Genomic DNA, 15,923 nt, shown 5'->3' on the forward strand with positions numbered 1-15,923 from the left:
TAAAACGTTTGTGCACATTCATGTGAGTTTTGATTGTGGCCACTGCTTGTAAATCAAAGTCCCTTTAATGATGTGATCACAGATGTTAAGAAAAGGGTATTTTTCTGTGGCCATGAATAATAAAGTTACTAAGAGTTGACAGACAATCAATAAAAGGGATTTGACACTAATAAAGTGTTCATTCAAAAATGTTGTGCAAGTTTACTGCATAAATGGTTCTGCAAACTTAACATACTTTTGAAAATACAGTGTTTAGCTGATCATAATAAGTGCTCATTGTCACAGTTGTAAACATGAAGGCTTTCTTCTTGCATGAGGGGATTTGGCATCACGACGGCTGTTTCCAGGCGGATCGTTAAAGAACTTGACACATACATCTCACGGAAATCTCACGGAAATAGTGACGGAAATAGTATAAAAATTCAAACAATAAGATGATGACTTCAAAACTCCTGAAGTGTTTCCCATTTTGTGTGCCTTATGCATCCGACATTCAACCAATGGTTTGTGGGTCACGTCCAAAAGACAACATGTGTGTTAAAGATGAACCGCAAATATATTTGATACTTGAAATCCCCTCACTGTTTTCAAGAGAGGGAGTGTTGTTATATATAACTTTTCAGTCATATGAAAAAAGTAATCATAAAACACACAGGATGATTGTATGTACTGCAATTTGCTATCATGAGGAATCCAAATAAAAATCTGTAAACATCTGGCAAAAGTGTTTTGACATACTGTAGCCTCAAAGTAACCTTACATTAACACTGCATAATAACTACCTCCACATTCTGGCTAATTAGTTGTAATCATGCTAGTGGTATATTAACACTTTCCACTGTTGCGTTTGGCTTGCCTGGTTGCTGTTTAAAATACCCTTAATATTCAGTGATATTATCAATTTGACTACACTGACACTATCAGATGAGAACAAAAATGGAACTGAATTGAACTGGATGCCTTCTGTAGAGCTGCTTATAACCAAACTGAACTAATTTCATAATAATAACTTTACAAAGTTATTAAACTGAACTGAATTAAACACTGAACTGACTTGAGCTGAATAATGGCAATTTATTGTCTTCTGTAAATTTGAATTTGTCTCATATCTGATGCATCACGTATTGTTATTTTTCTGCTTATTACTGTGAAGCTGCTTTGAAACAGAAATTTGTATTGTATAAATCACTATATAAATAAAGGTGACTTGATATATACACAGTATTGTAGATGGCCCCTATTTGTTTGCATTTCCAACAAAAACTCTATCTGCTTACACATTATGTGTCTGAAACTCACTAGTTTCACCCTGAACACCTACCGCTTAATTGGCTTGCCCTTCAACCCTGGATCATGCTGACATGAAGAGAGCTGTGGCATGACCATCCAGGCATACAGAAAGAAAATCCCTTCCTTTTCTCTCTTTCTCTCTCTCTGTATCCCTACTAATCCTCTTGCTAGGCTCCTATGAAAAGCAGGTAAGTGGCTTGTTAGTGGGTAGGACTTTCCCCAGTGGCATGATTACGGACAGCTCTGCAGAGGCGGAGTTGGGAAAGAGTGAGACAGATAGGGAGTGTGCCAGGACATATGGGATTGATGTAAACAAAACTGCACAAGCAATAAAAACTGTATAAGCTGCAAACAAGACTCGAGGCGCATGTACATTTGGCCAAAGGATTCTTTCTTGGCTGGATATATTTTGTTTGATCAACTGACCTTTTTAAAAAAAATTAACACAGCATTATCGGTTTTAAATTATACCTCATAAATATCATGCAACTAATGGTCATTAGATGAAAGAGTACCAAGAGCACAGAGTACACCATTACAACATACTTTCTGTGGCAAATTAGTCCTATACAGACCTAGCACAAAATCTAATTCTAAAAAGAGATGGTGCTAATCATTAACATGCTGGAAAACTAGAAAAACTACAACCTTCACTGCAAAATTAAGGGGGGAAAATACATTTAATATATTTGTGTTGATTTTCACTATAAACATCTTAAAGGGACAGTTCACCCAAAAATGAAAATATAAGAATATTTTTTTTAATAGAAAGCAAAACAGAAATACTGATTAATAAAAAATAAATGCAGTTTGGTCATACACAAAAATGTGCTTCAGAAAATTAGATGTTCACAGAACCAGAGAATTTAGCATTGAAAAGGCTGAATGTAATATTGTCAGACTGATTACAGCACTATAAAAACTTACAAACAGTATTTGAAACCATGCCAAACATTTGACAGAGATGTATGCTTCATTGTCACATGTTATAATTGTTTCATGTTTAATTCAGTGAGAGGTGTTCAATTATCATCTCAGAAATCAGTTATTTATAATCTAATGTTCTGACAAAATGTTTTAACTTGGCAGTCTAAACAATATATGAGTCAAGAAGACTATGCAATTTTGGATGATATTTCATTCCTTTCTCTGTAAATTGAACACTGAGAGGATTGCCTTTTGGAATAAACTATCCTGAAAATACATGCTAAAGAAAAAGTACAAGCAGTTGTTTGCTATTCCTGAAAACTGCTGACAATAAAGCTGATAATAGAGCAGACAGTCACAGACAGTTAAGAATGTGGTTCACTAGACCAACAAACAGCAACATTTAAAACATTCTAAAGTTAACAGTGGGGAAACACAACTGTCAAGTTCACAACAAACTAGTGTGTGAGTGTGTGAGTGTGTGTGTGAGTGTGTGTGTGTGTGTGTGTGTGTGTGTGTGTGTGTGTGTGTGTGTGTGTGTGTGTGTGTGTGTGTGTGTGTGTGTGTGTGTGTGTGTGTGTGTGTGTGTGCGTGTGTGTGTGTGTGGGAGTAGACTTGTTCAGACATGTGGGAGTACACCGCTAAAAGACAGTCTCACCTCACCAACATGCTGAACTGTGATGACATCAACGTGAGGAAAATGGCCAGAGCATCCTTATTGCTGGATTTTAAAAGACGGAAGGTGCTACACGCATGCGCTGGGGAGGATAGCTTCCTGGGTTTTAAAAGAAAGACCAATGGAAAGCTAGATGGACGGGCACAGGGATTTGGTGTGTCATCAGACTGGCCAGACCTAAATGACCTATGCTGGAAGACAGGTACTGAACTGAAGTGGAGCTCTCACGATCGACCTGTAGAGGTCTCTGATGCAGTCGTAGAGGACCCATCTGTCCTCGTGGAAGCCATGCTGCACCATAACAATACTGTTCATCTGCTCCAGCCTAGAACATCAAGGCAGACTCTCTTGTTTATTCACAGAGTCCAAAATATGGAGTACTGCTCCAGTCTGAAACTCCAGGGAAAGTTGGCAAAACTGCCCTGTGCGGACCACTCCGTATCACACACTATCTACAGCAATGCCACCATCAGTGAGGAGATCCTCACTTTCTGTGTGAAAGCACGTCTGCAGGTTCTTCCTACAAAATACAACCTATCACTGTGGTTTCCCTCCACCAACTCGCCTCTCTGTATGCTGCATACCCCCCCCCCCCCCTCAACACCTGGAGTCAGTAGCCCACATTATGAACAGCTGCTCAGCACTGAAAGGACTGTATATTGCCAGACACGACAGACTCGTGGACCTCATTGCTGCTCAGATTCCCTGCGTGGCTGAGGAGCAGATTTTTAAACACACTACCGTACAGTCCGAATGGTTTAACTCTCCTGCAAACACTTTTTTAGGAATTGCTAATACGCCCGATATTGTTAATATCTCTCAGAATGGCAAAAAAGTTACACTATTTGAGGTGTCATGTGCATTTGATTTGTTTATGGAGGAGTCTTACTGCTCTAAGATTCTAAAATATCAGTCATTGATATCGACCATTGAGAACCTTGGGTACAGATGCCGACTTATTGTGCTAGTGTTTAGTAGCCTAGGTCATGTACACAGGCTGGCGGTCTGTGGACTTTGTATTGGGGGGATTTCTAAAACAGGGGCCAAACAGTTGGCAAAGTACTGTTCAATCTCAGCAATTATAGGAAGCATGTTTATTTGGAAAATACGATGTTTCCTGTACCCTTAGAACTCTAGTAATCCATAACAATGTGCTGCTTTGTTTTAATCTGTTGGATTATTCAAAAATTTTGATTCCAAATGAAATTGACTTGTAATGTGGAATCAAATAAAGTATATAAAATGTGTGTGTGTGTGTGTGTTCCCAGTTACCCCTATGAAATTACACAAGGACAGTAATTCAGATGTATATATATATATATTTTTTTTCATTTTAGTGTGGAAATGTTTTGGTCCCCATGAGGAAAACAGCTAATAAATCACACTAATTTATGTTTTTTGAAAATGTAAAAATGCAGAATTTTTTGTGTGATGGGTACATTTAGGGGTAGGGTTAGTGCAAGGGGATAGCATATACAGTTTGTACAGTATAATAATCATTGTCTTTTGAAAAATTCCCAATAAAGCATGGACCCCCAAAGTTTGTGTTCACTCCAGTCTTCAATGTCACATGATCCTTCAGAAATCATTCTAATATACTGATTTGGTGCTCAAAAAAACATTTATTTCTTAAAGCAGTTGTATTTTGTGGAAATCCTGATACATTTTTAAGATGTCTTGAAGAGAGTAGAGAGTTCAGAAGAACATTTCTTTGAAAGATAAATCTTTTGTAACATTATAAATGACTAATGCTTAAACTGTCACTTTTGATCAATTTAATGTATTCCAGCTGAATAAAAGTATTAATTTATTTTAATAAAAAAAGAATGGTAGTGTATTTGTTTTTATCTGTCCTTAAAAAATAATACATTTCAATGCCATTCTGAAGCACATCACACGAAACAACAAACGTGTTTATTCATACATATTCACTGCTGAAAACTCATTCTAGATCAGATTATCTACTTTACCGATAAAAGAAGCAGACGTGTCAACCAGCAGAGCCTCACAAATTACACAGCAGCAGACGGTCAGAGAGGTTTAGAAACAGCACATAAACACTCAGTAAGTGTCTAAACCTCTTAACTTATGTGCTGCAATGCGACGTGTCTATCAAACATTTAGGCTTCTCTTTGAATGCACATCAAGGAGAATTGTTTTAATTTGAGCAAATGTTCATGGAATGTTCATAAAGGCAGTTGTGTCTCTCCAGGCAATATCAGATGTTGCTGTTAATTGAAACTAAACACATGAACACAGTGGAATACAGGGAATTTACTCGTCAAGTTGGTCGGCCAAAACTAACGTTGGATCTCAAATACAATAAAACAAAAAATGTAATAGGCTAGTAAAGAGAATGGCTCAGTCGTCATAACACATTTAACTTGGATAAAAGGAAGGGGTTTATCTCATAACAGCAATTGTTCACCCCCAAAAAGTACCATAACTGTAATCCTTATGATTTATGTACTGTGGGATGAACATTTGGATGAGTGGAAGGGAGTAGCTGTGACAGCTGTGTGTGGGGCAGCACTATGCCGAACACTGTCACCCTATGACCGGGTCATCCACTGACTAGAAGGAAGGATAATACACAGGATAGGTCAACAGTCATATTTATCACTGTGGTACAGAGAAAGGTACAGGACAGCTTTTTTAGGTCTTGGAACACGGTTGCGAACCACTGGTACAGGATGTGAGATGTGTGATAAGAAGGGATAGAAATGTTACAAGTTATTTTCCCTCTACAGAATTTCCAGCATTTTGTTTATAATGCTGCTTCATTTTGCTGTTTAAAAAAAAAAAAAATAAACAAACCAAAAAAACATACCACAGCTGTCTCAAAATCTAAAATATGATTTTTTTTAAAACAAAATGTTTTATAGTGTCTGAATAACATCACTTACATATTATTTATGTAAGTCATTATATAATAGTGTACTTTAGATAATATAATATAATATAATATAATATAATATAATATAATATATAAAAACAGGAGCATGAACGTATTGGGAGGAATTTCAACTATCCTCTGAAAGCTAATCGAAGTTGTCTTTCTGTCCCTGATATAATTGTTTTTTGCTTTCCTGCAGAGTTGTATAAACTGGAACTAAACCCCATCAAGCTCCAAATGAGGAACCAGCATTAAGAGGAATAATTTGAGCTCACACTGTGCAGACTCTGATCTTCCCAGCGCGTGAGTGTGTTCTTGGCTGTTAGACAGAAAGGGATGGAAATATCAACAGTGTAGATCAGTAAGTCTTTGCAATAAATGGGAGGAAAGTGATAGGAAAAGTAGAGCAGTACAGGAAGGGATCAGGCATTATTACAAAAGGCCAGCAAACCACCCCATCTAGCCCACCTCCCAAAAACACACACATCTCTCTTCTGCTGCACTAAAAGCACAGATTATCTTTGTGACATTTGTGTAGTGTTTCCTTAAATATGCCACAAATCCAGCTTAGCACACTGAAAATGATCAGAAATACTCCCAGCCTTCAACTCTCCTACATTATAGCCGCCTGAGAGAGAGAGAGAGAGAGAGAGAGAGAGAGAGAGAGAGAGAGAGAGAGAGAGAAGACAGCTTGCCAGATGTCTTGAGAGTTGTTGCATTCTTTCATGTCGTCTTGAGTGACAGCAGTCTCAGTGACACCCTGACATGTACTGGATTGTGCAGAGCAGATTATACAGTAATAAACAGATCCATTACGTCCAGCATCACTACAGATCTTTTTCTCTCGCCTTCCCCCACTCTTCGTCTGTTCCTCACCACCTTTGTTTTTATCTTCGATTTGACAAAGAAACAGAAAAAAAACCTTGCTTCTTAGAACCAGGGATGTTGCCCCCTGTGCAAAGAGCCAAGAAGTTGTGGATCCTGGGAAATCAGTGGAAAAAAAAGGAGGGGAAAAAATATAAAAAAACGAAAATAAAACTGGCACGCCACTAAGGTTTGTTTTGGTTTCATACCTCTGTATTTTTCTCTCTCACTAACTCAAATACAGTGTATCCTTTGGGACGAAGTGAAGAGAGATTGTGGACTAGCCTTGATACCTGTGCAGCTCTCCGGTCAGCCTATATAACTGCCAGGAAGAAACATGGCTCAGGGCCCCAGGAAGAGCAACCCCTAATTCCCCCATTAGTCTCAATAAGGGACTCACTGTTAGCGTAAAGACGTTATGATGACATTATTGGGGACTGTGATTGTGGGGACCTAATGAGGCACCAGGGGGCTTCAAGTGTGCAGATAGTGGAACAGGATCACGCCTTCAGCCATGACCGCAGGGCCAAAGAGATGGACAAGCCCTAGTCTGAGTTCCCCTGTTAAGGGATTTTATTTCTCCACACAGAAGGTGTTGTGTTTGCTCTTGTTTGTGCAGGTAAAATTCTTGACAGTGCCTCAGTGGAAAGAAGGAAACCTGAGGTAGGCAGCTTTGGTGAGCAACATAGCAATTGGGAAAAACATCACTATGGGCTTTGTCTTTGTATCACTACAATAAGCAATGCTGTACATGTCTTAAAGGTGTGCTTAAAAGCAACAGCTTGATATTTCTAATATAAAATGTTTTGAGCCCATCTTTGCATTGGAAACTAGGACAGTGACATTTTCATATAATCAAAGATGGTTGATCATTTACAAGCGTTGTTTTCCATGAGTTGTTCTGCTGCTCAACAGACTGATGGGCACCTGGGGAAATTCGGCTGGATCGCTCACACCTGCAGAGTTAGATGAAAGCGCAGAGATTACGGCGCTCCAGGGGATGCTGGCCATGTGCACTACTGTTGGCCGCACTTCCCAAGCCCGCTTTAATAAGGATGCAGGAGAGAGAAAGAGAAGGGGAGAGATGCACGCACCCTGAGGAAAAGCAAATGGTGGTGATTCAGGCTTGGCTGAGGACTCAGTGTAAAATGAAACAAGTGGAAACCAAGAAGAAAACCCAACAACTTAGCATGTGATCTAATTGCTGCATTCTAAAGGCCACTTTACACCAAGTATAACAATAACTATAACAATAACTATATTAGTTTATATAGTTACAATAGCTTATATATAGTAATCATTATAATTCTATGGAAATAGGGAAGTCCAAATTAGTTATAACGATAACGTCACAGAGGGACGATACAGTTGGATGAACGATTAAAAACATTCACTAACCAATCAGAATCTACCTGACATTAAACAGCTTAAGCATTTAAAGTGGTAGATGACATAACTTGCATGCTTATAATAGAATGTCATCTCCCGTTGGTTTGGATGCTAAAAGCGTTTGACTTATAGTTGTCATTCTTGATGAGAATGGGCCTTAATAAATTTCAAAAGCTGTGTTCCATCTCAGTTTGAAATCTGTGTCCTCTGGAGATCGCATTTGTCAGTTGCATCCGTCACTGAGATTGCCTCATTTTAGAAAAATGAATAGTTACATTCAAAAGTAAGAAAGAGATTACAGTAATTTACACCTCACAAGGAATAACAGTACATTTTATAATGTTACTTTTGTCAAATTAGACATCCACAAACACTTATGAGGCCAACAAATATGGCCTCTAAAAGGCATAGACGTTGAAATCTGATCAATAGTTTTATATTTATCTGTCATTTTTAATTGGATTATGTCATTCACAATGCTTCATGTAATTGTAGTTATTTCCCTCATTAAAACTGTTAAGTATACACAGACTTGTTCCTTTGTATTTTTGTCCTATTGTCATGTTGTGATTCAACTTGTAGCTGGCTGATTTGGTTCATGGCTCATAACTCTTTAACAAATACATTTAAAAAATCCTTAAGGGAAAAATACTATGGAAATAAAGGCCTCTGAAAAAGTAGGAGGGCACTGTTGTACTATTCACAGGGTCTCTACACATCTACTTTTCACTTATAACCCCTATTAGCAGTGTTTACTGCAAAGTTTCTAAAGCAGCTAAATACAATATTTATTGTCTGTTGAAATGACAGAAATCAAAAAATCCCTTTGAAATATTATCACTCAATATACCAGTTAAATAACATTTTTGATTAAGGCAACATGTTACATGATACAGACATATATTACTACAGTGAAATTGAACTCCGTAATATTGCAGCAAAATTATCTAGATTTTGAGGTTATTCATGGTCTTAATTAATTCTAAAGTTACTTTAAATTCTAAAGTAATTTGTTAATGCTTTTACACTTTTCCTTTTCCACTAAATTTCCTTTTAATGTTCGGTGGTTAAAGAGTGAGTAGAATAATGTCATCTCATTGTACCCAGTTTTTTTAAATACTTATTGCGTTCATAGAACTAACCTTTCGCTGATGGTTTACAGTTTCATGGAGGTTACTCTCATAATTCGGGCAAAGCGTCATGGGGCGTAGAAAAAAGGTGGATTCAAAACCCCCAAAATATCAGATAAATGTCTGTTACACTATTTAATATGAAAATAAGCACCATTTGGTAATACTGTGCATCTTCTTGACTATAACCCAAGGTCATGATAATTGGATTACCCATCACTTTATACTTGCAAACCAACCACAGCTGAGATTAATTAAACTCAAAAATGCCAGTGCCTCAACTCGTTTTTAGAACTAAAACGGTGCACAATGGCTGGTGGGTACATTTCCCTATTCCCTTACTGTCAAGTACCCTTGCTCCCTATTATGTTATTTGCATTGCTCCTTCGGACTGACAATATACAGTACATTACCTTTGACTTCTGGTCAAATACTCCGTTAAGTTGGCTTTGCAGTGGACTATCAGACGAATAGGACACTGGGACTGCAATACGGTCGAGAATCAGACTCGGACCCAGCAGCATAAGACACCATTTTCATTAAGAACAGCGGGAATACAAATGAACCCTAGCAAGCCGCCACTGTACCTCATGTTCTCTGCTGTAATCTGAGTGTAAGCGCTAAATTGCATTGGTTCTCTCATCAAGCATGTAATTGTGTTTCTTGACATGCCACTGAAAGCACTGCAATGGGGCCCATCCTCAAGGACAGTGTTATGTTTTATTCATTTCTCATTTCGAGTAGCGTACGTTCTCTCTCTCTCTCTCTTCCTCTCCCTCTCACTCAACCGCTGTGAATTTCTCTCCATCTCAATCAACCTGTGTAATTTTGCTGGTAATTTCTAACTTTACTATCCCTTGCCTAGACACATACAAGCTATGCAAGTATGTGTTAGTTGGATTAAATGTGTTCGCCATTTGCCGTTAGAGGGTCTGGAAGACACCGCAAATCTTCCATGTGTGTAATTGTAGGTAATGAGCCAATCACAGCACTTTTTTTTACTGGAGCTCTGAGCCAGCAGCAAGTGGCCAGCTACCTGTCTTCATCAGAGCGTGACTGCTCTCTTTAGCTCTCTAGTACTTGAGCGATGCTCACACTTTCACGCATTTCACACATCCATGGATTTAATCTGGGGTGTCATCCCTTGCAGTTTGTGTATGGTATGAGTGTGTCACACTAAACACTCTCTGTGACTGTTTTAAACTGTGTATGTGTAAGACACTGTGGCTATTATTGGAAGACACAAAGCCTGGAGGAAGCGTTATTTCCTGTGTCCCTGATACTGTTGATGAAGTATATATAAATATTGTAAATGTATGCACATTTCCATATGTGTGATCTTCAAGTGTTGGCTTTTGTGTTTCTTTATGCGTGCAGTTGTAAATAATAAAGGTAAAGTGAGACACACAAGCATCAATTATTGTGTGCATAAACTATTTATCCACTGATGAAAATCAGTATTGGGTTAATACAAAAATAATATGGAAGTTGGTGTAGCCAGCAACAATGAAAAATGAATGACTTTACTTTATCTATTCATCGCTGTCTGAAATGTGTGTGATTTTAAAAGCAGAATGAGGAAGTCATGATTCAAGGTTCCCCCAACAAAGCCTCTGCTGAACCAAATAATCTTACATGCACATTTTCACAAAGCCCTAAAGCACTAAGAAACATTTACTCATGCATACACACACATCTTTCTGAACCTGTATCTTCCATGCATTTTCAAAGCTTGTTTCGCAACACACACACCTACAAAATCATTACCATATGCTCATCTGATGGCACGTTAAAAACTAATCCTCACGCCAGAGGTAAGAGGAGTATTGCCAGACTGATAGAAAAGCAACAGTAACTGAAATAACTACTCATTACAACCGAGGTATGCAGAAGAGCATCTCTGAATGCACAACATGTCCAACCTTGAAGAAGGAAACTGAGGGCTCAATTCGCACAGGCTCACCAAAATTGGACAATAGAAGATTGGAAAAATGTTGCCTGGTCTGATAAGTCTCAGTTTCTGCTACAACATTCAGATGGCAAGGACCATTCACACCAAGGCACAGATAAACGGTTCAGTTTGAATCAATCACTTTCAGAATGTTTTTTCCCCAGCTGATGAACAATAAAAACAGTGACAGCCAATCAGAACCCACTAGACTTTAAAGAGCTTGATCATTTAAAGCAGCAGACGACAAAACTGCAGCATACGCTTAAATGCTGCTGTGGATGCTAGTTATTGTTATAATTATCTGTATAGTTATAGGGCCTGTAGGCTCAGAATTTGGTGTAAACAGCACCAAAGAATTGATCCATCCTGCCTTGTATCAATGGTTCAGGCTGCTGGTGGTGGTATAATAGTGTGGGAAATATTTTCTTGGCACAGTTTGGGCCTTTTAGTACCAACTGAGTATTTTTTAAAAGCATCAGTCTGCATGAGTAGTGTTGCTAACCATGTCCATCCCTTTATGACACATAAATACTCACAGTATCTTCTGATGGCTACTTCCAGCAGGATAACGCACAATGTCACAAAGCTCAATTCATCTCAAACTGGCTTCTTGAACATGACAATGAGTTGGCTATACTCAAATGGCCTCCACAGTCCCCAGATCTCAATCCAATAGAGAACCTTTGGGATTAGTGGAACGGAAGATTCACATCATGGATGTGCAGCCAACAAATCTGCAGCAACTGCATGACGCTATCATTCGATTCAATTTACATTTATTCGTATAGCGCTTTTCACAATATATATTGTTTTAAAGCAGCTTTACAGAAAATGCAGGTTTCTACATTTCAATTTAGAGTGATCTGTTATCAGAGGTGACCGTGTCCAAGTTACTCGTTGTTACTCGCACAAAGTTAGCTAACAAGGTATTAATTTAAATAATGTATCAATTTAAGGTAGAAACAATGAGCTCAGTGAAGTAATTATGTTGTTAACAAATGATTATGATATATAGACAATTTAGCATTGGTGCATGTCAATCATGTCAATATTGGCCAAAATCTCTGAAGAATGTTTCAAGCATCTTGTTGAATCTATGGTATGAAGAATCCATTACTAGCAAGTTGTACCTAATAAAGTGGCAGGTGAGTGTATACACTATTTGGAGAAAAGATTGGATAACCCTTGGACTTGTTAACAAAACTAGCTAGCAGTCAATTAACTAAACATGAATTTGGTTGTTTCTGAATACCTATTCTTGATTCAAAAACTGATTGTAACCCCTAATATTAAAATAAATTTTGGTAATTTCTTGATATTAAAACTTTTTTAGTAATGTATCACAAAGCTGACATTAAAAATGTTAAGGCCCAAAATCCTTAAAACAATCAATAAACTATAGATCTTTATAGATCTAAAACTGTTACATGTATTTGTTAAACTACAATGGTTGTTGTTTCTTTCTTCCAACTGTTAAGGAAAAATCACCACTAACAACTGGATACAAAAATTGCCCATGCACATCAATTGCAGTGTTATTATTGCCATCAAGGACATTTAAGAATTAAGCATTAATTACTTCAGGTGATGCGTCATTCATTTGCACACGCTGTTTGTATCATATAAGTGCCCAGTTTAGTAATAGATTTATGTAGGCACCCGTTTCAGCTCTTAAAAATATTGAAATGGTGTAAATGGACTGACAAATGCCTGACTAACAAATGCCTGAGTTATAATGTTCTTATCCTATATTTGATAAACATTTGATCAAAAACTGCTGCTATGATCAATAGAAAATGTACACAAACATCTCTCTTAAACGAAATGTTGCACTATCTATAGTAATAGTAATAGTACAGTACAAAAGCTTCACAACTGTTGTCTAGAATGTTTGTGTGAGTTTTGTGAGGTGTGAATCAGTCCAGAACTGAAACTGGATAAGTGTGTATGTCAAGGCCAGAACAGACTGCAGTAATGTGTATTTCCAGCAGGACACAGATAGTTATGCACATATCCTCACAGCAAAGCATTAGGGGCATTCCCTTCACCCCATCAAAAATAACGGGAATGCTATCGCTTTATTTTCTGTCCCCTCACCTACACCTTTGTGATTGGTGTCGGCATCATGTTTTTTTCATTTTAGAGTGTGACGGGGGGCTGGCCCACCTGACGAGAAGCAATCACACACTCAGTAAAATCATCCACACTTGGACATCCATGGCCCCCTGGCCCGACCCACCTACACCTTTGGCTGCTGTATAGCCTGACTGGGATTGATTTGAGTCTCCCCCACTGCTCCTACTACTGATGGGAATAAACACAAATACAAGGAGACTCAATCAATGCAGGACATTCAGCACTAAACAACTCTAACATATGCATTTGTCTGGTGTGAGAGGGCTGGAAGAACTCAGGATCCTGGTGCGATTCATTCAGCGTTCTGTGACCTTACAATTTGGAGGCAGAAAATCTAGTCTGTGTTCAATACAGAACTACAAAAGCACCTTGGATGGTAATAACATTTACCAGTTGACTTCAATAACATCTTTTGGCAAAACCTTGCAATGAGGGTGCAATTTCTTGTAGAATTGCATGATGGCTACACTTTGAGTGATGTAGTGGCTGAAGCTCAAGGCTGGTAATCTGAAGCCTCCTTACCCTGTAAGTAGTGATCCATAAGCCATCACCAATGTGCCACAGAAAGGGTTAGAATAAACAGCAGTATTCTCCAGGGGGATTGTTCCTGAACTGTAAGTTGCTTTGATAAAAGTGTCTGCTAATGGACTACTTGCTATACTGCCGGGCAAAGGCAAAAGACCGTAACTTCGTTTTTGATCGAAAACCAAAGAGTTATTGATATTTTTGACACATTCAAGACCTCCTTTATCATGTGGATAAGTATCTTGAGTCTATTCCGTTGTTTTTGCGAGAAAATAATGGGTTGTCTTAACTGTAACTTCCAAAAGCCCATGAGAAACCAAGGCAGAACACGTAACACCAGTTACCACTGTTTGGCTTTGTTTTGGAACGCTCATATTGAGTTACGGTACTCTGTCTTTTTTTAGCCACGTGTCAATATGAAGTTACTATACCAGTGTTCTATCAAATAATGCTACCTTTCAGATTGTACGGTGTTCTGACTTTGTTTTACTCTCCATTCAAATTGAAATTACGGTGTTCTGCCTTTGTTTTACTCTCATTCAAATTGAAATTACGGTGTAGCATGTGTACTTTGTACAGCTGCCATCAGTACCTGTGACTTCTGATGCCATCAGAGCTTTGTCCTGCACAAACGCGGTCAGAACATTTAGTATGGTCAGAACCCACTCCATCGACAAACGTGCGATATCGATCGCGAAGGATATATGCAGAGTTGACAGAAAATTTTTACACATGCCATAACAGGTGAATACAACAAAGAACTAAAGCCCCGCCTCACCCAGTTCAGGTACCAGACCTGGTTGAAACACTCATGCATCTAGCTGCCAAAACTGCCAAAGTGCCCCGGCGCCTTTAGCAGCACCCTGAACACGGTTGAGCCGACACGGGTGTATATCACAGGGAGCAATAGAAATGAAGCAACACAGGTTTATTGTTGCATACAAATACAACATAATGAAGCAACAAGTGTCTAATGTATTAATGATAACATCAGAATGTAACTAAAGCACAGAATAGCAATAAGTAGATGCTTTAAGTAATTGTAAATTATACAAAATAAATGTCATGCTCACTAGATTTTATACAGGTGTTACTATAATGATTCTGTTAATGGTGATCAGCAACCAAATATTGATAATGTGGAAGCTACTGCCTTTTGCCTTGGCATGACTTCTCACTTTTTGCTGACAATACAAAGGCAGAGTAGAGTAACTTTAGAGGTCAAAAGTAAAGTTTGAGCTCAAGATTTTATGAAGATAATTTTCATTACTAAAACATCTAATTGCCACATTTCCAGTGTCCTACCTATAATTAATTTGGCGGGACAACTAAAAATCTTTGAAGTCATTTTTCTCAGTTACACTCTAGCGAGTTAAGGTCTTTTGCCTTTGTAGTAGACCAGACTGTTTTATATTGGACCTAAGAATTTAGAAGTTTCTCAATCATGCAAATTAGCACAGCCCACTGGAAAAAAAATCACAAATAAGATCTTTTTAACTTAATCTTTTTAACTTGTATCTGTTGTCTCATCTTAATTTATTTTTTTGCTATTGTTTGTTCCCCTTCTGTCTGTCTGTGACAGGTCCAACATATGAACATGATGTTTTGCTGCAAAACCATGTGTGTCTGCACGCTGTCTTCGTACAGTGAATTCAGCAAAAATAAATAACTTTTGTACTGCTTATAATAATGTTTATTTTCCACTTAATTTGGATCCTGCAAACCCATTTTATAAATTATGTGCTGAAAAATGACTCTCTTTGATTAACTGTATGTGTATTGGTATCCTATATTATATTGCTCCTTTGAAGGTTAAGCGTACTAAACCTAAATCGTGCCTTTTAAAAAAGTTTTTGTAGACGAGCAGAGCGTAGGTGGAAGAAGGACAAGCTTCACATTTCTTTTGAGATCTTTAGGGATTGAACAGAGAGTTCAATTTTCAAAAAATACTCAAGAGCGAGGGCCAGTTATTTTTCTGATGTTATAGAAAAAAATTGCTAAAAACCTAGAGTCTTATATAAAACAATGAATTATGTTATTAATCATCCTGTTTTTGAACATCTTCAAAAATAACAAAAAATTTCTTTTTTTGGTGCTTCTTTACAAACTTTTGTTTGATTTAAAAAAAAAACATTTTAT

General features: G+C 37.9%; 1 protein-coding gene across 1 annotated transcript in view; it reads right to left on the bottom strand.

Annotated features, from left to right (window-relative positions):
- Positions 1-15,923, bottom strand: part of LOC143737618 (neural-cadherin) — a 394,396-nt gene that overhangs the window by 308,459 nt on the left and 70,014 nt on the right. The gene's annotated exons all lie outside the window — the stretch shown is intronic.

This window comes from Siphateles boraxobius, unplaced genomic scaffold, assembly GCF_051911475.1.
Source record: "Siphateles boraxobius isolate OS27281-9 unplaced genomic scaffold, OSU_SipBor_1 130, whole genome shotgun sequence".
NCBI lineage: Eukaryota > Metazoa > Chordata > Actinopteri > Cypriniformes > Leuciscidae > Siphateles > Siphateles boraxobius.